At 50.4% G+C, this 24,748-nt stretch overlaps 1 protein-coding gene across 1 annotated transcript in view; it reads left to right on the top strand.

Moving 5' to 3' along the window:
- GATB (glutamyl-tRNA amidotransferase subunit B) overlaps nt 1-24,748 on the top strand; it is a 596,207-nt gene that overhangs the window by 526,006 nt on the left and 45,453 nt on the right. The gene's annotated exons all lie outside the window — the stretch shown is intronic.

The raw sequence follows: 24,748 nt of genomic DNA, 5'->3' as shown, positions 1-24,748 counted from the left end.
CTCAGTGGCACTGTCCTTAGTTGTTCTCTTACTACTTTCAACATAGAACCCAACAAATTAAAATTCAAAACTGCCTCAATGGCCCAACCTCTGTCTCCCTTGGTGTCCCTCAAGGATCCATCCTCTCTCCCACTCTTTTCAACCTCTTTATGGAACCCCTTACCCGGATACTCAAACAAGAAAAAATCAACTACCACCTATATGCTGACGACACCCAATTGTACTATAAAGTAAATTCCCATGCTTATATCCTGCACCTTAACTCGGCCTTAGCCAAGATCCAAGCATGGTTCCTCAACAATCATCTGGAACTCAATCCTAACAAAACTGAGATCATCCTCTTCTTTCCCAAAAACAAACCTCTCCCCATCCAAACATGGATCGCCGACCTTAATGCGCTAAACTGCTCTCTCCCTCGCCGATTCGGTTAAATCACTAGGCATCAGCATCAACAATAAACTCACACTAAACTCCCATGTCAAGAACTCTGCAAAAAAGTGCACTCTTCACTCTCCGGCATCTCAAAAAAAAAATACTTTTATCCCAGCTGAAGACTTAAAAATATTTATTCAGTCTTTTGTTCTTTCCAAAATATACTATGGTAATGCCCTTCTCTCTGGCACCCCCAAAATCCACCTGGCCCCCTTCAAATCCATTCTCAACCTCGCCGCCAGGCTAACAACGAACTGTAAACGCTTTGACCACATCTCCCCTGCCCTCAAGTGGCTCCCCATTGAAGGCAGATCCTCCTATAAAATTGCCTGAATTACTCACAAAGCCCTGTACCAGAAGACCCTTTCCTACCTCTCAACTAAACTTAAAAAAGCTGGCTGTACCCGAACACTGAGAAGCTCCAACACTCTCCTTCTCATTCCCCCCTACTCAAAAAAGCTGCTTCAAAATCCCGCTCCTTCTCTGGTAAAGCCCCAACCATTTGGAATGCCCTACCCAAAGACCTTTGATGCAACCCCTCCTACCCCAGATTCAAACAAGACCTTACAATTCATTTGCTCACTACATGCTGGGGAAACTAAATCCCAGATCCCCTTTCTGACTACCTCTCCTGCTCCCTCCATAGACTACCCCCCTTCTCCCATTCTCGCCCCCCCATTTTCCTCTTGTCGCCCCCCTTTCTCCCTCCCCCTCTCTTTCCCACCCACTGTCTACTATGTCCTTTTAACCCACCTTGACATTCTATTAAATTAAATTTCCTATTTACAATAACATTCTGGTTCCTGCAACTTGTTGCTCTATCTCTTCCTATATGTGCCTTTAATCACTATTTAACACCGGTATAACCAGTTTTTGTTCAACTACCATGATTGTTTTATTGTGTACTTCCATTAATGATGTAAAGCGCTCTGATACCCTCGGGTGGAGCTAGCACTATATAACCTTCAAAATAAAAAATAAATAAATCTCATTGGAGTCCCTAAATCTTTCCTCAACCCTCTCAAGGTTTTCATCAACTTTTCAGCTCGCTTGTTCTCCAACACCCGCAAATTCAATCACATCACCCCAATACCAAGAGACGTGAACTGGCTCACCTTTAAACCCTGAATAAAATTCAAATTAGCTTGCACTACTTTAGAAGCAGCTCACTTTCCTCACCCAAGCTATTTACTACCTGCCATAAAAACATCTGGAAGCAACAGGCATCTTAGAAGCAGAAGCATCCTATGACTTAAATCCAAAAATCTGAAAACTCAATTTGCCAAGGTGTTGTCATTTTCTGGGGCAGCTCCCACCGCTCTCCCTGCTGAATTGCACTGTCAGGAAGATCTACTTACCTTCTGCAAGAAGCTACAATCTTTCCCTTTTAACTTATCTCACTTAATTCTTCACAGAAAATTCCTCAACATTAAGTATACATTGTTTTTATTGATCCTAACTCTTACGTTTTTTCACTGCTTTTTCCCTTTGCCCTTTCTCTGCCTCCTTACTAACTCCCTCCTGTCCTCTTAATTCCTTCACCACGTTATCACCTTCCATTTGTCTCTTTCTTCTTGATACCTCCATTCTGTTCTCCCTGCAATCTCTCTTATCCCTCTCATCTCCCACCCTCCACTCCCCCTTTCCTGCAACTAATCTCCTTCCTTTATACTACCTCACTGCTGCCTTCAGCCTTGCCTCGCTCTCCTTCTGTATTTTGCTCTTGACTTTTCCTCATACTTCCCCATCCTCCTATTCTCTTTGCCACCACCCCTGCCTCTGTCCCTCTTACTCTTCTTCCACCTCTCTTTTTCGATACCCTCAGTACTCTCACCTGACCCATCTTTCTGCCTCCCCTGTTCCTTACCTTTTTGCCTTAACTCTCTTTGACCCATTCTTGTCTTCCTCAATTTCCTTATTACAGTACCCTGTCCTACTTTAGGCCCCTCCCACAACTCCCACCTCCCACCCATTGGCTCCTAGCCTTTCCCCACTCTACTCTGTCCCCTTTCCGTTCCCCTTCTCATCCATTCATCTTGCTACTCCACTTTCCTTTCCTAGTTTTGATGTTACTTTGTTTTTAAAAAAAAATCTTTTTATTGCATTTTAAACAAACAAAACATACAGTGGTCACATAAGCAAGCTACAAAGGCGCACAGTAGAGCACAGTGGGACTATCAGGTACAATTATGTGCAAGCGACAGGCATGGACAGCATTTGACAGTTAAAGATCGACCTCGAGCGCCGATCGGTTGGGCTGGGGGGGATCGCATATAACTCCTCTATACTCATTCCATTTGTTCCATGCCTCCCCTCATTTTTGGGGGCAGCCCCGGGATAGATAAACAGTTCTTTCTTGTAACATGCACCAGTCCGTGTCACGCTTCCATTCCGCGAGGCGCGGAGCCGTATTTGCCCCCCGGAGTCTTGCAATGTTCAGTTTTGCCACCATCTGGCCGAGCGTGACCCACAGTTTGCCTCTGGTCGGTAGGTCCGTTGGTTCCCAGATGTTCAGAATGCACCGTTTCGCCTCAGGGCGCAATGCAGCCCCCCACACATCACGCATACAACGCACCACCCTCCCCCAATAGGCCTGCAGCACCGGGCAGTCCTATATCATGTGGAAAAAGGAGCCACTCATTCCGCATCCCCTCCTGCATCTGTCATCCTCGCTCCTGCCCATCGCCCTAAGTCAAGTGATGGAAATGTAGACTCTGTGGAGTATTTTTAGTTGAATGAGTCGAAGCCTGGATGAAATAGCGACCTCCCTAGGGGAGGCCAGCACGGAACCCCACTCTTCATCGTCAATAATCAACCCATCCTCCTCCCACCTCCCCTTGAGGCCTTGAAGTAAGTCGGGGAGATTGTTTATCAGTTTCTTGTAGGTGAGTGAGATTGCATGTTCAGGCAGGAAACCATCCAGTAGTCTATCCTCCAGGGGGGAGGCTGGTGGGGGCACAGTGCCGTGTGGAAGTTCTTCCGTAAGGAGTGACGGACTTCAAGATACCGAAAGTACTCAGTGTTTGCCAGTTCGTACGCCGTTTGGAGGGATTGGAAGGGTTTAACACCATCTTTGTCCCATAGGTCCCCAATCCGAGAGATACCTATGAGGTCCCAGCTTCGGAAACCCAGAGTGAGACCCAGGAAGCTGAGACGTTCCGACACCCAAAGTGGGGTAGCTAATTTGAGCACATCATGCCAGCCCAACTTCCGCTGGACCATGTGCCAAATTTGCACCGAGTGGAGTGTGGGACCCGTGAGGTCATGTTTGAGTGGTCGTGAGTAGAGCACTGCTTCGTAATTCCCACCAGGCAGGAGCCACCTATCCATGCCGTATCCCGGGTTGTTACCACCACAGTAGGTACCCTGGTTGATCTCGGCAAGATGTGCTGCCCAATAGTACCTACGGATGTCAGGCAGAGCTATCCCCCCGTCGTACCAACCGAGAGTCAACTTTTGTAAGGCAATTTGTGGTGCGCCTGCCCATTAAAGGGTTCTCTGCGCCGCCTCTATGGCCGAAAAGTAGCCAGGTGGAATGAGATCAGTATAATTTTGAAGAGCGTACAGGAACCGGGGCAGCGCTATCATTTTGAATAACGCTGCGCGGCCCAGTAGTGAGACTGGGAGCTTCTGCCAGGCTACGGAGTCGCGTTTAAGCCTCTGTAGGGGCAGGAGTAAGTTCTTGTCGTACATTGCTCCCTTATCTTTGGATATATAGATACCCAAATAAGTGAAACCCTCAGTGACTATTCTAATAGGACAGTCCCTTGGGGGAGCAGGGGCACTACCGTGTAGGACGTACAGGAGAGATTTACTCCAGTTTATAGTATAACCGGAGTTTTTACCAAAACTTGTGAAGATATCAAGGGCTACTATTAACGATCTTCTGGGTCGGGAAAGATAGAGGAGGATATCGTCGGCGTAGAGTGATATCCTGTCCTCCCAGCAATCCGCCCATCGGATCCCTTTCAATGCCACGTCCTGTCTGATCCAAGTGGCCAGAGGCTCTAGAGAAAGGGCAAATAGCAGGGGCGAGAGCGGACACCCCTGGCATGTCCCCCTCTGTAAGGTGAAGGTCTCGGACACCTTGTTGTTGACCACCACCTGTGCCAGTGGCTCCGAATAGAGGAGGCGCACCCATGATATGAAGGCAGGGCCGAATCCCATTTTACGGAGGACGGCCATCATGTATGGCCACTCCAAGGTGTCGAAGGCCATTGTGGCGTCCAGTGACACCACCACTGCGTCCTCTTTTAGTGTGTGACATCTCTCCAGTACTCCGTTCAAACAGCGAAGGTTGAGTGCCGTGTACCGGTGGGGCATAAAGCCGGATTGGTCTGGGTGGACCAGCGTGGCAAGGACAGGTTGTAGTCTATTAGCCAAAACCTTGGCGAGTATTTTGGGTTCAGCATTCAATAGGGAGATGGGCCTGTATGAGGCGCACAACTCCCTGGGCTTACCTTCCTTTGGTATTACGACTATTGTCGCTAGTCGTTGGTCACGGGGCAGTAATCCTCTGGATCCACACTCGTCGAACATTCGTTTGAGATAGGGGCTAAGGAGGTCAGGCTTGAGCTTGTAGAGTTCAATCGGTAGGCCGTTAGGACCTAGTGCTTTGCCAGGATGTAGGTCGCCGATTGCACGCTCCACCTCTGCCGAAGTGAGCGGTGCGTCCAAGAGGTCCCGCTCAGTGTCTGAGAGGGCTGGCATCCTCAGGTCTGTTAGAAGGGCGACCGAGTCTTCCTCCGGGCGGTCAGAGCCCGCGCTGTAGACTGTCCTGAAGTGACGGGCAAATTCCGTGGCTATGTGTCTTGGCTCAGTGATCATTGTGCCATCAGGTGTACGTATTTCCGCCTCTACTCTACCCACTTTTTTCTTTTTGTCAAGCCACACTAGGAGCTTACCCGCCTTGTCTCCCTGGTCATAGATTTTAGCTTCTACAGCGACAGCTATCTTTTTGGCTGCCTCCGTGACTATTGCTTGGTATTCCGCAGTTTTTAATGACAGTCTGTGGCGTGCCTCCGGAGTACCCTCGGCACGTGCCACCTCCTCCAGTGTCTCAAGTTCAGACTCTATTCGAATCAGCTGCGCTTCCCTCTCTTTACGTCGGCCAGCAATCGCCAAGAGGGCCTCACCCCTGAGGACCGTTTTGAATGCCTCCCAGAGGGTGACCGCCGAGTCCACAGAACCTTCGTTGGACTCGAAGTAGTTGGCTATTGAAAGTGTCAATGCCTTACGGAGGTCCTCATTGCGCAAGTGCCAAGCATTGATAGGCGCTACGCTGCCCTCCCGCCTGCTTCCTACGGTAATCTGAACCAGAACTGGTGAGTTATCTGAGATTCCCCATGCCAGGTGAGTGGCCATGCGCACCTCCGTGTCAGGTTGCAGGGGGGAAAGGATATGGTCTAGGCGGGAGAAAGAGTGGTGTGGCCCCGAAAAGAAGGTGTATTGTGTGTCTGTAGGGTGTGCAAAGCGCCATAAGTCCGTAAGGCCAAATGTGTCCAGGAAATCCCCGAGCCATATCTGTCCCCTAGGTGTGTCCCTAGGCGGGTGTCTGTCCAGAGCCCCCGAGACCACCGCGTTGAAGTCCCCTCCAATAAACAATTGTCCGTCGGGGAGGGAGAGGAGGAGCGTCCCGAGGTCAGTAAATGACTGCGACTGCAAGCCCGGCGGGATATAGACAGACACCAGCGTAAGCCTGCGCCCCTCCCAAATCCCGGAGAGCGTGGCGAAGCGGCCCTGAGGGTGAGTTGCTATATAATCTGGGAGGAAAGGCAAGTTGCGTTTGAGGAGAATACCCACCCCTCGGTAAAGCCAGAGTGAACAGCCAGGGTGTAGACGTACCTGTTTAGAGCCTGGCAAATGTTCCCTAGCAAATGAGTCTCCTGCAACATTACAACATCCGGCAGGTGTCGTTTCACAAATTTCAGCACAGTGGTGCGTTTGAGCTTGTCCCCCAGCCCATTTACGTTCCAGGTCAAAACTTTGAGACTCTTATCCCATCGCTTAGCCATAACCTTGTTTCACTTTCACTACCACCACATGAGTCTCTGCGCGCCCCCAGGGGTCGCCCTTGCCATTCAAACGTGACCAATCAAACTTCTGCCCCCCACCCCAACTACCCTCAACTTCACCCTCCCCCCCGCCCCAACATTCCCACCCCTCCCACCAATCCCACCATGATCCATTCACTCATTGCACCAAAAACAAATACCCCCCACCCTGCCCCCTGCTCCGTAGGTTCCGAACTACCCACTGCCCCAATTAGCAGAGCGCCTATCGCCCCCCTTATCTCAGGGTTGAGGGAACTACCCCCTCCCCCCCCTCCTGAGGAACTTTGTACCGGAGAACGTGGGCCAGCCCCAGCTCCGGCCTCCGTCTCGGTGCTGTCCCCAAACTGAAGGTCTTGCATCCCTTAAGCGTCCAGCGTCCGTCATTAGAGCCAGAGCGACAATTGAGCGGACAGGAAGTTCCCCCCCGTTATTGCTTTTAAGGATAAACTGTACACAACACACTATTACAATACATTACAGTTCGGCTGGGCTTGATGTAGCAGTTCCGGTTCTCAGCGGACAGCAGCATCTCTAGTTGGATCTACGCGGGGGCTCGCCGATCTGGAGCGCCAAGATCTCGGACTCCGTGCCTCCCCCTCCGAGTGTTCAGCAGCAGAACCAGGAGACGGGGCCCGATTCTCCCTCCAACTGCCCCGGCCCTGTAGCTCTTGATCCGCCGGCGCGCCGAGTCGAGCCATTCCTGGACCGCAGCCGGTGATGTGAAGAAGTGGGATTTTCCTCCCACGATTATTTTTAGCTTGGCGGGGAAGAACATCATGTACTTGATGCCCCGATCTCGGAGCGCAGCTTTCACTCCCAGAAACGAGCGCCGCTCCTGCTGGACCTGCAACGTGAAGTCAGGGAAGAAGCGGATGGTGGCTCCTTCAAATTGCAGGTCGCCCTGTTGCCTGGCCACCTGTAAGATAGCGTCACGGTCTCTGTAGTTCAATATTTTGGCAATTATTGTCCTGGGGCCCGGTGGGCACGCTCAATTGTAAAAATCTTAGACAACCTCTTGGGCTTCAAGTGGTTGAGGATATGGTCCTCGAGGAACAGTTCCACACTATGCCCCTCTTTTTCTTCCGGCACACCTACCATGCGGATGTTACTCCTCCGGGCCCTCCCTTCCTGAACTTCGAGCCGTAGGGCCATTTGTCGATGCTGGTGGACTAGATCGTTGATCCGGCTCTCGAGCTTTTTTTCGGAGGACTTCAGCTCTTGTATGTCCGTGGCGTTGTATTTAGAGCGCTCCGTGGTCTTACCTAGGTCAGTGCGGAGTAAGTTCATCTCGAATGAGATCTTGTCCATTTTGGACTCAAGGTTCGTGCCTAGGGTCTGGATGGCTGCCATAATGGAAGTCAGAGAAGGCTCCGTCTGGCCGGATTGGTCACCGGACGTGGCATCCATCTGTGATTGAGTCAGTGGCACCGCATACTTATCTAGTTTGTTCGTTTGGGGGACTGCTCCCCCTTTTGGTCTCATCTTGCACTGGCGGTGCTCCCGCGGTTCGACCACCGCGCCGACCCACTGCAGGGGAGGTCTATGGGGCAAGGGTCTCCCTTTCGTAGGGACCGAGTTTGTCGCGTTGTGGGGCAAGCAACACTGCTCAATGTGGTGAGTGCACCGGTCCCATCACCAGCCCACTGGCCGTTTTCAAGGACGTCTTCGCTCCAACACCCTGGGCTCCACCAACAGCCGTTTACAGCACGCGGTGGACTCCGTCGCCTCCAAGGATAACTCAGTCCGGGTCCAGTTATGTGGCAGGGTGGCCCGTGAAGCTCCAGATTGCTCCCAGAATCATTAAGGTCCAACGCACCCTCGCAGGCACAGGGTCACCAGGGTCAAGGGGGCAGACAGTACCATTCAGGTGAATAGTGGCACCCCTCTCGAAGGTAGAGCCCAGAGCCGGCCAGCGGTAACCAATGCGGCCCTCCGCGGCCGCGCACGCACACGTGGGCCCTGCAAATGAGGATGTGAGGCCTCTCTCCGGGGCCGTGGTGTCTCCGGAGCTCCTTATGTGTCGTCGATCTCTCGGTGCCTGGCCCAGACGGATCCCTCAGCGATCTCGACACCACCGCTGATGGTCAGCCCCTCGCCAAGGATTCAGGTGGTTTGTGGCAAGGTTGATGGAGGCAGGCACGTCGTCCAGCGCCGGGCAAATGATGGTGCAGGCCTCAGGGCAGGGGCCTCAATTGCGGTGATCGCTTACCCAGGGGCTCCGAGTCCCAAGCCCCTGGTCCGCTGCAGCAACGGAGTGAGTCACAATGCCGCCCCAGGGGTTCCGAGGCTCCGCCACCGTGGCCGGCGGTCCAACAGGTCAGTAAGGAGCCAGGGCGCCAGTGCAAAAGCGCTCCATTCAGGCCCTCCGCAGCCGCACACTCACTCGTGTGTCTTGTGGGCAGTCACTGGAGGCCCCGGTCCAGGTCCGCGGCCTCCCCGGCTCCCCGCAAGCACTGCCTACCTCCCCGCCGGTCTCATGAAGCTGGGCCAGTAGCTGCCCTCAGGTGGGATTATCGCCCCTCAGTAGCGACGGGGCGCCCCCCCCCCGGGGGGCCCGACACCACCGCTGCAGGTCCGCACACAAAGGGAGGATTCCGGCGGAGTGCGGCACACGCGGGGAAACCAGACGCTCCGTCCTGCGCTGGGCAGCTGTCGACGTAGGCCTCGAAGCAGGGGCCTCGATTTTGGTGCTTGCCCGTTCAGGTGCTCCGTGCCCCAGGCCTCGGGTCCACTGCAGAAGAGCCGCGAGCCGCGACGCAGCTCACAGTGGCTCACATGCTCTGGTTTTTCAGCCCGTGGACGCTCAGGTCAGCAGGGAGCCCGGGCGCCGATAGCAGGGCCCCCAGGTCAGGATAAACGGGCGGATTTCAGGGGACAGCTCCGATTCCGATAGAGCTAAAGAATTAGGCGGCCATCTCCGCTGGCGCCTGGCCACGCCCCGTGATGTTACTTTGTTAATTCACTATTAGTCTGTTTATCATTCCTTACATTTTTTATGTAATACAAGACTCACTCACATAATTTTGTTACACTCTCAGGTAGAAAAGCGCTATAGAAATATGCTAATTATAAAAAAATAAAAAATATGTCTATCTGATAGAGACTTCTAGCTGCAGATTCGCTTCCTTAGAAATATCCCCAGGTGTCAGACTGGATCTAGAAACTTTTTGTGAGCAGTACCGCTGTGCGCTGGTAGGTGGCGTCTTCCAGCTCCACGTGGCGTCGTCCGTGCCAGAAGTGCACGCCGGCATCAGTTCTTTTCTTTCTGCGCTAGTCAGCGCAAATCTGCAGAAAGATACCCGCAGATATATTTTGACTGACCTTTTTTCCGAATTTTGTCAAACTTTTTTTCGAGACTTATCTCATGATATGGCAGGGATGTTCGCAAGGAAGGCCGGATTCAAGCCCTTCTGCGCCTGTCACTGGCAAATGTCGGTGACTGACTCGCACCTCGTCTGCCTCTGGTGTCTTGAGCACAACCACAATGCCAAGACCTGTGTTGATTGTTCTGTTCCTTCATGCACCCCAAGGCCTGGTAGGAGCGCTCCCTCAAGCTCCTTGCCGCTCGACGTGTGACAGTCTCAATGTCCATCGAGAGCAAGGTCCCAAGATAGGTCATAGAGCCATTGATCTTCATCAAAGTCGTCCCATTCCAGTAAGTCCCACAAGAAGACAAAGAGTAAGAAATCGAATAGGTCTTCAACTTCATACACTTCCGTCAAAATCATCGGACAAGACGAGAAAGCACTATCCCTTGAGGCCTGACTCTGCAGTTGAGCCTGCGCCTGGGCCATATTCACCACTCCCTAACTTTCTGGGAGCCAGAATGATCCCCGTCCAGCTCAGAGAATTTTATGAGACAATGCACCTCCTATTTGGGTGGCCAGTCCTCCCTAGAGCACCATTGGGCCCTGCGGGTTTGAGAGGGGCCCCTACTGGTTTCCTGTCACCGGGTCCACCCCCGGCACCAGTAAGGTCCCTTGGATTCATGGATGGATCCGGCCCAGTGCCGGCTGTACCACCTGAACCTTCCCCAATTCGGTCCCATTGTTGATGCTTCCGGTGCCCTTCAGCGGTGCCTTCACCATGCTTATCCCCGACATGGAGCCGGAGGGACGTTGCCCGGTGCCAACTCTAGCACCAACTATAGCCATACCCTACAGACTAGAGCCTGAGCCCCATTCTTATGGGCTAGGACTTGGGTAAGAATGGGAGAGAGCACTTAACCCTGGAGAATACCAGCCCCTAAATGCCAACATGGACTGGCGTGAGGAATTGACAGACACCAGTCGACTGGACACCTCCCCAGGTACTGGAGTGGTCTCTCCTCCTATCGTGGCTACGGAGGAGGGAGCCTCTTTTGCTTTGGTGGTGAGAAGCAAAACACACAAGATGATAGACTAAACCCAGTCACAGATCTGGGTTTAATCCATCAATATTTTGCTCACCAAGCCACCCCAGTTCAGACATGGCCATATGCAAATCAGTCTTGACCCTGTGCCTCATGGGAACAGTCCAGTCCAAACTGCCAAGCCATGTCTTCCCTGGACCGGAATCAAGCATCCTAGGACCGGTTTCTGGCTATCAGCCGTCTTCAGCCAGGATAGTTTGACACCAGTGGCCTAGTGAGCAAGGGACCCACGTCTGGTTATACCCTTCCCACATTGGGGGAACAGCCAAACACACAAGATGATGGACGGAATGTTGCACAATGGCAAAACATTCACCCCCAGTCACATATCTGGGATTAATCCATCGTTATTTTGCTCACCAAGCCACTCCAGTTCAGACATGGCCATATGCAAATCAGTCTTGACCGTGTGCCTCATGGGAACAGTCCAGCCCGAACTGCCAAACCATGTCTTTCCTGGACCGGAATCAAGCATCCTAGGACTGGTTTCTGGCTATCAGCCGTCTTCAGCCAGGATAGCTTGACTCCAGTGGCCTAGTGAGCAAGGGACCCATGTCCGGGCATACCCTTCCCACATAGGGTGAACAGCAAAACACACAAGATGATGGACGGAATGTTGCACAATGGCAAAACATTCACCCTCAGTCACAGATCTGGGTTTAATCCATCTTTAGAAGGGCAGCTAAAGTCCTAGACCTTAGCCTGTCTTCAGTGACATTCAAGACTAATAGAGGTGCTTCAGCCAGGCGTTAGCCCCTCAGAACAGGACAGTTGCCCACCACCATCGGCCCGCCCTAGGGGATCCCAGTTTCCTCACACAGCACCGTACCCTGGAGAGCTTGGGGTTCCAAAGCTCCAATTCCTGTGTAAATCCTGGTAAATTCTCTACCCCACCACAGGATGGGGAATTCAAGAGGCTGGATACCTTAGGCAAGAACATTTTTCTTCCACCAGCCTGGCACTGCGATCCGTGAACACCACTCACCTTTTGGGTTGTTACTCTCGTGCACTTAGGATTTTAGTTTCACAGGAGGTGCCCATGGTGCCGGAGGATGCCCAGGCCATACTCTCCCAAGCTGTGGCCGACGGGAAAGATGTAGCTTAGTTCACGATCCGATGTGGTCTGGACATGACTGACTCGCTAGGCAGAGCGGTTTCTTTGTCAGTGGCCTTATGGCACCATTCCTGGCTGAGGACACCTGGCTTTTCAGCAGATTTCTAAGCTTTGTTTATGGACATGTGCTTTGATGGCTCCTATCTCTTTGGAGAAAAGGTGGACTCTGCACTGGAGCACTTCAAGGATAGCAGAACTACAGCCAGGTCATTGGGCATCTTAATGGCCCCCAGCTAACCCCAGTCCACCTTCCACACCTTTTGTTGCTACAGAAGGGGTTCCTGCCCCGTCTTTACCCGCCTAGCCAACACAGCATTCAAGGTTCCCCAGTCTCTGCATGGCTGAGGACGCGGTACCCTCAGACATCATGGGTCAGATAGCCAAAGGTGAGGCCAGACCACCCCTCCTCTCCCGACAGCTGCCAAACCTCTTTAGTTCACCCTCCAGCCATCATGGGCAACTAGTGGCGGCAGGATACGCTATCACCTGCACCATTGGAGGTTGATAACATAGGACCGCTAAGTTCTCCAGATTATCCAAAGGGGCTACTCCCTCCCATTTGTGACTACGCCTCCATCCATGCCACCCTCTTGCAACCAGCTGACAAAGGACCATTTATTCTTACTCCGCCAGGGAGTGGTGACTCTCTTGGCCACTGGAGCCGTAGAGAGGGTGCTGGTGCCAGAAGTATGTTGTGGTTATAATTCCCGCTTCTTTTTGGTGCCCGAAAATAACGTAGATCCTAGACCTGTGCCCTCTCAATTTCTTCCTGAAAAAGTAGAAATTCAAAATGCTCACACTCGCTCAACTTTTCTCTGCCCTCGTCCAGAGAGACTGGTTGGTAGCATTGGACTTGCTGGACGCATACTTCCACATCCCCTTCTTCCCTGCCGTTCACTATTAGGCACAAGCATTTTCAATTCTCCATACTTCCTTTAGGCCTTACCAGCTCCCCTTGGTGTTCACCAAAGTGATGCCAGTGGTTGCAGCTCATTAGCGGCGATCGGAGTACCAGTCTTCCCCTATCTCGACAACTGGCTGTTGGAGGCGAGCTCGCTTCAGGCAGTCATCTCTCACCTCTGAACTACGGCAGACCTCCGGCACTCGAAGGGGACAGCAAAAGATCTGCAGTGGTGAACAAACCGCAATTCGATCAGCAGCAGACCTCTCTCCCAACCTGATCTGACAATAGTGACAGATGCATCTCTCCTGGGATGGGGCGGCCATCTAGGAAAGGTAGCGATCAGAGGCCTCTGTTCTATTGCAGAATCCAGATTCCACATCAACCTACTGGAGCTCCAAGCGATATAGCTAGCCTTGAAAGTCTTTCTACCTTCCATCAAGGGAAACCTAGTGCAGGTGTTCACCGACAACACCACCGCCATGTGGTACTGCAATAAACAGGGCTGGGCGGGGTAGTGGACCCCATGTCAAGAGGCCCTGCACCTCTAGACAAGGCTGGATCGCCTTGGCATGTCCCTGGTGGTTCAACACCTGTCAGGCTTCCTGAACGCCAGGGCAGATGAACTCAGCCGAAGATGCCTAGCGGATCACAAATAGCATCTCCTTCTGGGGTTTCCAAGGCAGCTCTCACTCATAGACACTTTTAATCTCAAGAGGATCTCAGGCCTCCTGTACACCTTTCCGCCCATACCACTCCTACCCAGAGTCCTCAAAAAGATAAGGAATGACTGGGCCCAAGTCATCCTTGTGGCTCCAGACTGGGGCATAGAGTTTAGTATCCCGAGCTGTTGAGTATGGCCATCGATCTTCGGATCAGGTTGCTCCTTTGGGAGATTCTCCTGTCTCAGTAGCCGGGGAGGTTTCTTCACCTGAACCTGGCAACGCTCTGCTTTCATGCATGGAGATTAAGCGGCAACAGCTGATAGCTTTTGACCTTCTGCCCAAAGTCTGCAATGTTATCTTGGCACCAGGCGTCCCTCCGCTAAGACGGTATATGCCTGCCACTGAGGCTAGTTTGTGGCATGGTGTGCAGAAAAGCAAGTTGACCCTCTTTCTGCTACTTTTTCTCAAGTCCTTCTATTTATTCTTTCTCTTGCCCAGCAAGGCTCTGTCTTGAGCACCCTAAAGGGCTATCATTCTGGCATCTAACCCTTTCTGCGGTTGCCAGATTAGCCATCCCTGTTCAAATCCCGTTGTGAATAGTTTTTGGAAGGTCTTCAACACGTTTCTGCCTTCACCCTTCATCATGCCTCAGTGGGACCTCAATCTAGTCCTCATCTTTCTGATGTGCACGCCTTTTGAGCTGCTGCACAACTGCCCTTTCAGGATTGTTACCATCAACACGGCCTTCCTAGTAGTAACAACATCTGTTCGGAGGGTCAGTGAGTTCCAGGCTTTGTCTTCTAATCTTCCATACCTAATTAATCTTCCCAGACAAGCTGGTTCTTCACATTGGAGCTTCCTTCTGCCTGAAAGTTGTCACTACCTTTCATGTTGGTCATTCCATCCCCCTGCCTAGCTTTTATGCTCTGCCTTATCCCTCTAAGGAAGAGGAGCGACTCTACTGACTGGATCCTAAAAGAGCGTTGTCGTTCTACCTTGACCATACAAAAGACTTCCTGGGTGGATGCCCAACTCTTCGTGGGAGCATGTCAGAACGAAGAAGGGGAAGGCTGTTCAGAAACAGACTATCTCCTCACGGATTGTGCTCTGCATTAAAATCAGCTACACACTGGCCAAGAAGCAACCCCCTGAGGGGTTGCATGCCCATTCCACCAGAGCAAAGGCTGAGACCTCTGCATTAGCACGTACAGTTCTGGTCCTGGAAATCTGCCAGGCAGCAACGTGGGCTTCCGTGCACACATTCACCATGCGCTGCTGCCTGGACAGTCAGGCCCGTTGGGATGGACACTTTGCTTGTTTGGTCCTGCAGCACTTTTTAGTATGAAACAGTTTCGCAGATCTATCTTCGGGAAGGTATTGCTTGGGTATATATTCTAAGGTAAGGAATCTGCAGCTATAAGTCTCTATCATATGAAAAAGTTACTTACCTTCAGTAAGTAACGCCTTATCTGGTAGAGACTCAGATTCCTTACCTCAGCTCAGGATGTGTGTGCTCATGTTAACACAAAGTTTACTTCTTTGTTGATGACACCTTGGTCTTCCTCTGGGATTCGATACTGGCAGTACAGCAAACCTTGAGGTGTTTGACAACCTGTCTGGCTTGCCTATAAACTACACAATTCTTTTTCATAGGGGCAAATTATTGGAGTATAGGGAGACTCAATTCTAAAGCTTGGACTCTTCTGGCAGACTAGGAAGCTAGTGTATCTAGGTATCTGAGTGACACTCATGTGCTCTTTGATCCAGCCCCTTTCGTTGATTGCTTGCCTTGCTTAGGCCAAAATTGTTTCGCTCCCCTTTTGCCTTGATATGTTTTTTGGCACTATGTGCTTTTCTCAAATGTAGATTTTCAGAACTGGATGGCCACTGGTCCTCTCTGGTATGTGCTAGCTGGAGAGTACGTGTGAAACTTGAAACACTGGAACTCCCATATGTACCAGGCAATCTTGTTCACCCTGATCTTGAGCTATAATAACTGGTCTCTCAGTTGCAATACCTGGTAATACCTCGCTGGCGGATGATCGGAACATCGAGGCATCACAGCTAGCTAGTACACATGGTAACATGGCATTGAAATATCTTAGCAGTCAGATGTTAACTTCAATGAGGAAAATGAGACTTGATGTAATATATTTGGTTGCACTGAAACATGGCTTTGGGGTTGGTATGTGTGAAGGGTGAATAAACCTACCATTACTATCCTGATGCCACATTATGGAATTTAAGCCATTTTTGGAGTCTCAGAAAACAAATTGTAGTGACCAGCTGGATACAGGGCGCTTATGTAGATATGGAGCATTTGTTTGAAAGTAGTAACTTTGTCACTTCTAAAAAGACTAAGACACATTTTGGGCTATAGAGGGTACAGTTTCTGATGGATGTGATATTATGTAAAACAGCTAGATATTCTTGGCTAGCTTTTTCAACCCAACCCTCTGATTTGGCGGTTCTGGAAAAACATCTGGCATTGACAAAAAGAGGTTATTCAACATCAGTATTGTACAGCACCTCACAGGGTGGTTAACCATGCGCAAGCCTTATAGACAAAGTGGGACCAGGAATGCAGCAAAAGAGGTATTCAGAATGGGACACATTTTTTGGATACATGAACATGGTTTCTAGCAATACCTGATGCTGGGGTCGTCAGGGTTCCTACAAATGAGATCGACAGTCCCAGTGATAATTTTTCTTGGTAAAAGCATAGTGTCTGAGTTACAAAAAGTGATAAGACATAAGATTGAGAGTACCCCTAAGCAAAGCCTATTGGGATGGCACTTGCATTCCCGGATGGGGGAAAATGTTATGCATTTTTGGCTTTGCTTATGGTGCTAACTTGACTTATAATCGGTGCCCTGGAGTGTTGCTATTTAAAGTCGGGGTTGGTCAAAGACACACCTGAGTGTGACAGATCAGCATGTGTGCTGCTCACCAAAGGAGTGATATCATTGGTGTTCTTCACTGCAGAGCATGACCAGACCAATATATATGTTACATGCAGCTGACCCAAAGCAACACAGGCAGTCTGGAAGAATCGCGTGCACTAGTTCATGCCTTACTATATCCTGACACATTACCACCATGACCATGATACCAATATTATTTGGGCTTTAAGTTAGCATTGCAGAGACATGGTTTAACTTTATTGATTGTCATTGAAAGGAATGGGGGCAATCTGGTTTACTGTGGGTGTTCTTTTGAACAGCGTTGACCATGTTGCCACAGTGATGATAATATTAAAATGCCACATAAAATGATAGCCTTACACTTTCTGTGTTTTTTAATATATGTTTTTAAGAACATATTATTCCGTCACTATGGTTTACTTCATACATGTGATGTGGAGCAGATGTATTCTCCTTTCACTCGGCTTCTCTTTAGGTTTGATGCTGGTGATATGACTAATACCCTTACACTGTCATATCCATATACTCCGATTCACCTTCTCTTCCCTCATATGTCGGTCACTCATGATCCAAGTGTGGAAATTAGCAATATTAATGTACATAAGCGGCGTTCATTTGCCTTCTCCCATCCCCCTCCCTGTAGGCCATGAATACCGTGAAACGTTGACCGCATCATTCCGCCAGTAAAAGCCCGTGCCCATATGTACATGACAGCCATTTTAGGCACCATGGCCTTTTTGCCCGCTCATTGGAATCCCCGGCTTCCCTCCTGCACGCATTGAGCATCCCCACTCTCACATGCATAGACCATAAAACCCTCTCCCTCTGCGCGACCCTGATCTGAAAAGTAACCCTCCTGCTTGACCCCCCCCCCATTTTCTCTTGAAGAAGCATCCTTCCCCTCAGCTGACCTAACCCCCCAGCGGTACCTGACTGCCCCCGCTCTCTCATGTACGGGTCATAAGACCTCTCTCTCTGTGCGACTCTGTCCCTGGGAATCACACCCCGTGCCTGACCATCACCTCCCTTCTTCCCATGAATACCCCTCCCTTGATGACCCCTCCACTGAGCCCGATTGTCCGCACGGACCACTGGTCATCTCCTTCGCCTGAGGATACAGTTGGTTGCCCACCACTGTATGCACTCGCCCCTCTTCAAAAGAGCTACTATTGATCATGACCTCCCCACACCTCTGAGAATCGATCAGGCGCACACATTCCAAGGGAATCAGCGGAGCACTCAGCTGAGTGATAGCCCCCTCCCATTGTATGGGGTGAGGACCTCTACTGTAGCCACGTGTTGGATTGCGCCAGAGCGGGGAGGGGTCGGGGATGTCTTTTCCTTGCTTCACAATGTCATTATTGTAATAAGGAATGTTTGTGATGTATAAAAGGCGATGTCTCAGAGAACTTGTTAGAGCACCTCCCGAAAGACACTGTGTTTCGTGTCCGAAATGACAGGCTCTCCTCATGAGAAATAAAACTCTGTTCTTGTGTTCCTGCCTCCAGCGCCCGTCTCTTTATTTGGTAACTATTCAGGATGGGAACTAAGAGGCGTCTTGCGCCAGCAGCCTGGGCATCGGTTGTAATTTGGGCTGACTTTCCACAATTGGCGTCCCAACGCGGGGCCCACCAGTGACATAGGGTCCAGTAAGAGAGGTCCAGACGATGGGGTGAACATCTAAAAATTGGAGTATACCTGCCTTGAGAGGGCCCTCGTCCGGCTGCCGATTGAATGAACTTCACCAATTCTGAACGGACCTCTCTCGAGTGACCTATTGTCCTGGCTGGGAGCCCACAGGAATGCTGCATGGAGTAAGAGAACGATCGGGCGCTGCAAAGGGAAGACGAAGAACTGTCCACATGGTCCGGTCCGGGTAAGATTAAGTAGGGCGTTTTTGCGCCTGATTGGTAGGATGGTTTTATCCATCTGATTGATTGATTGATTGTATTGGAATCGGTATTTAAATACTGATATTGTTGTTCATTTAGCCTTGATTGCTACTTGAAATATTGGTTCTCTTCTTGAGACGAGACATTCTCTGTTTGCAAACGACGGCGAATAGGAACGTTCGTCTCCCTTTGCAGATAGAGAAGGGTAGGTAATGCCCCATTGTAATCCGTCATGCCTACCTTTCTCCCCACTGATTGTTTGTTATCGATTTTCATCGATTGTTGTTCTCTGAGATATTCTCTGTCTACAAACAGAGAGGAATAGGAATATTCCGTCTCCCTTTGCAGATAGAGAAGGGTAGGTAATGCCCCGTTGTAATCTGTCATGCCTACCTTTCTCCCCACTGATTGTTTGATATCGATTTATATCGATTGTCGCTCTTTGAGATCTTCCCTGTCTACAAACAGAGACGAATAGGAATATTCCGTCTCCCTTTGCAGAGAGCGAAGGACAGGTAATGCAGACGTTTGTCCCCGTTGTAATCCGTCATGCCTGTTTTTCTCCCCACTGATTGATTGATTGACTGGACATTTATTGTTCAAGGAATAGTTCGTTTGAGGTATTTTCTGTTTGCAAATAACGTGGAATAAAAATATTCTGTCTAGTCTTTGCAAGTAGTAAAGGGTAGGTAATGCAGACTTTTGTCCCCGTTGTAATCCGTCATGCCTACCCACTCCCCACTGATTGATAATCTAGTTCCACCCGGACCATTTATTGGAGGTAGATCATCCGGCTCAACCGGAGGATATCCCTGATAAAAGGACATATAAAATATGAAGTGATCACCGAATCCTGTTAACAGAAACTTTAGCATGAAACACACACTAGAAAAGGAAGGAAAAAGAAGTCGAGCTAAATCAGTAGCCCACTGATGAGTTTCCGACTTCACTAGAAATAAGAAACATTAGAAATAGTCCGTAATAAGAAATATAAAATGGTGAAAGAAGCCAAGCTTGACGCCAAGACAGCCACGAGGTAGCTAGGCCCCGCCGCCCCCTCGCTATCCAAAGCATGTCTGTCCCACCGCCCGCCACGCCCAAATAACGGTAACATGAGATAGATATAAATCAGCAGATACCTACCCCCATTCCGGAAGCTCCCGAAGTGCAACAGGTCCGCGGTTACGCCCATCCGGAAGGCGAGGCCTCAGCACGTGCAGAGCAGGGCCCGGCTGGCCGCCATCGGAAGGGGAGGCTGTGGGGCGGACGGCCCGAAAGTTGTAATGGTCCCCCCTTTTTCTTCTTTTGGCTGCCCTGCGGGCTACGGGGGGGGGGATGTCTTGCCTCTGCCACCGACCCCCCCCCCTCTCTATCGCCTGCTCCGGCCATCAGAAAAACAAAACCGGAGCCGAGGTCAGCAGCGCCCTTCTGCGACAACACTGGAGGGTTGCAGGTAGCGCCCTTCTGCGACAACACTGGAGGGTTGCAGGTAGCGCCCTGCTTTAACAACACTGGAGGGTTGCACACGGCGGCACTACTTCTTTCTTTTATGATGGCCCTGACAACGGAGGGGGGGGGGATGTCTTGCACATGCCACCGACCCCCCCCCCTCCCCCTCGCATCACCTGGTCTGGCCGCTACGAAAAGTCCAGAGAAAACGGAGCCCTGCAGGCCGCGGGGGGGGGATGTCCTGCTGCCTCCGACCCCCCCCCCCCCCCCCCTCTCTTCATTGCCTGGTACGGCCATCCCAAAGTGCTGGAGCCGAGAAGCGGCGTGGGGTCGCTGGAAGGGGGAAGCGGCGCGAACGAGCCCCCCCACCTCCCCAGGTGGAGGCTTCCAGCGACACCCCAACGCTTCGATCAACAGGGTCCCAATCGAAAAACGGCTTTTGGCCCAGGACTGGTGCACGTCCTGTGCTCTTCTCCTCAACCTTGAAGATTCTAGAAGAGCCGGGGGGCCCCGACCCCTCCATGCGGGCGCCCCCGTCCCCCGATGGAACCACGACACGTCGACGCACTCATGTCGGCGCCAGCTTCAGTTTTGAAATGCCCAAAACCCTGCAAGACTACCAACGTGTTCAGTTCCGGTGGAACACCAGAGTGACCCAGTAGGAGAGATTGTTGCCTCCCTCCCCACTTTTTGACTGATGGTTCATATCGCCAGTCTGTTACCCTATTGCGAAAAACTCTTTGAACTGCCAAAAGAGGTTCTGGTCCAACCACGAGTCAGTGGAGACAATCTGACTGTACTGGGACCTGCCTGACCTCGCCCAAAATGGCGCCGATCCAAATGAAACTTTCAGCTCTTTTGTTGCACCCTGATTGCTCAAGCCTTGATGTTCTGAGATATGTATGTAGTTTTTGGACAATGAAAGTAGATAAGATGGATATTGATAATGTGTTCAGAAAAGGAAGTGATATAAGATGGATATTGATTATGTGTTGGGACAATGAACTGGTATAGGGTGGGTACCAATTATGTGTTAAAGCAATGAATTGATATGAAATAGGTACTAATTGAGCATTCGGACAATGAATTGATATTAAGTTTTAACGCACCATGGTTATTGAAAGTTTGACTTTTCGACATTTATGATGCTTACTCCCAATGTATTTCGATACGATGTTATTGCACTTGCCGCACTTTATATTATGAAATGAATGGCCACCGACTCCGTCCCCCTCACGCCCGGCTTCAGTCTGCTCTGTGGCCAGCCCACTGGGTTGTAGGCTCGTATTTGTGCGCCAACATTTTTATTAAAGGTTTTTGAAAAAGCAAGTACAACTGTAGCGATTGCATTAATGAGTTTCGAATGTGTTACTACTGTCTCCGATATAAGCGAAAGGTAAGCAGCTTTATTAAGGTTGAGGGTTAAAAAGCCCAATACTTAAGCCGTTACGTTGTATGCCACAGGCAGCAGGAAAAAAGTTTTAGATGCCCTTAAGCAATACTGAAGAAACGCCACCTGACCACCACTCGCACATGATCTAAAAGACCACGCTCGAGTGATTCATGCGGATACACAGAACACCAATGATTATGTTTCTAACACTACTGGTCCCTCTGGGCTTAAACACCGAGGTGGTAGAGAATGCACCGTGTGGAGATAGGTCGAGTATGTGGTAAGTAAAAACATTTTCGGATTTATGCGCGCTGATGTGTTTTGAATGTTGCCCCCACCCCCTTCTTTCTCCTCCCATCTGCAGGTCACGTCGGAACATCGGCTGAAGTATGGAGGAGTGATGACCGAACGACTGACGGAGGGGAAAGTAGGGAATTTGAGCATAGTGCTTATACATGACGAGCTTTGTAAGATGTAGCCCCTCCCCCCCTTACTTAGACATGACTGTTCCTCCCTCAGAACCTAGTGATTGGGAGGATGGACTGACGTAGATACTCGACGGATTAGTACGATATGACAGACTATGACTCGAACCAGCACGCCAGATAATGCAACTATGACGTTTAACTAGATAGGGAAAGGACAAGGAAAGTTCCGGGGTAAGGTTTACCTAAGCACCGCCCGTCTGGAAGACTAAGAATGTTGTTAATGTTCGCAAAAATGGCAAACGAGAGGAAAAGGAGGAAAAAGGTAAAAAGAGCTCAGAACGTAGATAAATAGGATACTAAAGATGCGCAGCATGCAGAAAGAGATCTTTTTGGCCAATAACTGTTCTATGTTTTGTCGTGAATTTTTTTGTATGTAACACATGTACTGTCTTCCCTTGTCTGAGTTTGTGTGTATGTAATGTATGGGTTTATGTCTTCCCTCTGTTTGCGTTTCCGTGTTACCTGACCCCTGCCGTTCTGTGTTGTGAGCGCACTAAATGACCTATTACCGTACACGACTCTCTCTCTCTTTCTCTCTCCCTCTCTATCTCTCTCTCTCTCTCTCTCTCTCTATCTTTCTACATGTCATACGTGTACCGAATGGCTCGTTTAGAATGCGGACGACTCCCACTCTCTATGAGAGCCCCCCGCCCCCCCCATTGCCTCTTCCTTTTTGTGGTAAAATTGTGCCCCGCCGGCACCAGCCTGATTGGATACTTATTGAATGCAAAGGTGTTCAGCAAAATTGACAGAAACTAAAATGATTGTAACTCGCCATGTTACTACCTCTCCTTTCTGCAAAATGAAAGAACTTGAATTAGTTAAAAAGGAAGGGACAGGTAAGACGGCTGATGTCCCCTAATCTGGCCCTTTTATAGGGGGACTATATGTCAATGGCATCCTATTTTTCAGTTCGTTAGAGATTAATCCCCAATGCCCAGATTGCCCCACCCCTCTGCACTCAAGCGCGAATGTCCAAAGCGTCCCCGCCTCTCCCTGACCCCTGCTCCATATCAGCTGTCCTCGAAGTATAACTGATAACCTTGATTAACTGTCGCTCCTCGATGAAAGCCTGGTTTCCCTCCCCCTCTCTCGATGATAGCACCCCTGCCCTGTTTTTGAAAGGGTTAGCCGGAATGAACGATAAATAGACTTGGCACAAACACAGTAGGAATGCCGACATATGTACTCCCTGGTGGTAGGGTTCTGACTGTTACCAATGAACGTAACCCCCAAATGCGCAGGATTGAGGGCGGAATTCAAATGCATAAATGTCTTCTCCCACCAGTTCTCTAAAACTTGTTTTGTACCCATTCAAAGATATACGATCATCGGAGGAGAAGGGTCGGACGTGACGTACAGCCTGGCTGCAGATCTTGAGACACATGTGACCTCGACCAAAGGTGGAGCTGCAGAGCAACAAGATACAGGACGAGACAGCAATCTCAAACGTGGAAAATTAGAGGTTGATGGGCTGCCCTGAAGCACTCTGTCTGCTAACCCACGTGTGCCTGAAGTCTTCGCCCCCCTTTTTGGGCCCGATTGATGGGCCTGCCTGCTCGTTTTCTTTTGCTCCCTTGGTCCCTTGATGTGTCCAAGAAAAGACCTGACCCCACTCCGCCCTCTCTTCCCTCGACTATCCAACACCCCTCTTTTCCACATAACTTTTTGACTCAGACAAGAAGAACAGCATTCAGATGGAAATGGGGTTTGCCACAGAAGGAAAAAGGAAATACAGGTGCCGAGCATAAGGCACCCTTAAAGAATTGGTTAGGGAACGGGACTGTGGTCTAACAGCAGAGGACTGACCGCACCCTGCAACGTGTAAGGTTAGATCCGAGCTGGACCTATAGCTCCACCGCCGGTGCTCAACAGCGCCAACGAAAGAAAACGGACTAGAGCCTACCAGTGATGGCTCACTGCTAAAAAGACACTGTGACGAAGACACCCATCAATTTGACTAAATTACTTGTGTCGAACTGAATTCCGCCCTCAACCACTTTGTATTGCTTTCAAAATGTTTTTGGTCACTTTTAAAAAGCTGTACATTGATGCCACCAAAGAGAAAGTATGCTGAACTCTAGGCTTGTTTAAGTAACCCAACAGCTGTGAATTTATATGTGCTGCATTCCACCAACCGCATCGATTGTGCCATGGTTATATGCAATTCGCTGGTATTTGACAAACGCTATCTCATCGACCACACATGTATTATATGTACGCCCATTAGTTAGGAAATGAACTCGCTTATGTTAAAAGCGGCGACTGTGGAAATTAGCAATATTAATGTACATAAGCGGCGTTCATTTGCCTTCTCCCATCCCCCTCCCTGTAGGCCATGAATACCGTGAAACGTTGACCGCATCATTCCGCCAGTAAAAGCCCGTGCCCATATGTACATGACAGCCATTTTAGGCACCATGGCCTTTTTGCCCGCTCATTGGAATCCCCGGCTTCCCTCCTGCACGCATTGAGCATCCCCACTCTCACATGCATAGACCATAAAACCCTCTCCCTCTGCGCGACCCTGCTCTGAAAAGTAACCCTCCCGCTTGACCCGCGCACCCCCCCCCCATTTTCTCTCGAAGAAGCATCCTTCCCCTCAGCTGACCTAACCCCCCAGCGGTACCTGACTGCCCCCGCTCTCTCATGTACGGGTCATAAGACCTCTCTCTCTGTGCGACTCTGTCCCTGGGAATCACACCCCGTGCCTGACCATCACCTCCCTTCTTCCCATGAATACCCCTCCCTTGATGACCCCTCCACTGAGCCCGATTGTCCGCACGGACCACTGGTCATCTCCTTCGCCTGAGGATACAGTTGGTTGCCCACCACTCTATGCACTCGCCCCTCTTCAAAAGAGCTACTATTGATCATGACCTCCCCACCCCTCTGAGAATCGATCAGGCGCACACATTCCAAGGGAATCAGCGGAGCACTCAGCTGAGTGATAGCCCCCTCCCATTGTATGGGGTGAGGACCTCTACTGTAGCCACGTGTTGGATTGCGCCAGAGCGGGGAGGGGT

The sequence above is a fragment of the Lissotriton vulgaris genome, chromosome 3_1 (assembly GCF_964263255.1).
Source record: "Lissotriton vulgaris chromosome 3_1, aLisVul1.2, whole genome shotgun sequence".
Lineage (NCBI taxonomy): Eukaryota > Metazoa > Chordata > Amphibia > Caudata > Salamandridae > Lissotriton > Lissotriton vulgaris.
The sequence above is the reverse complement of the archived record's forward strand: the minus strand, read 5'-3'. Positions and strand labels throughout refer to the sequence as shown.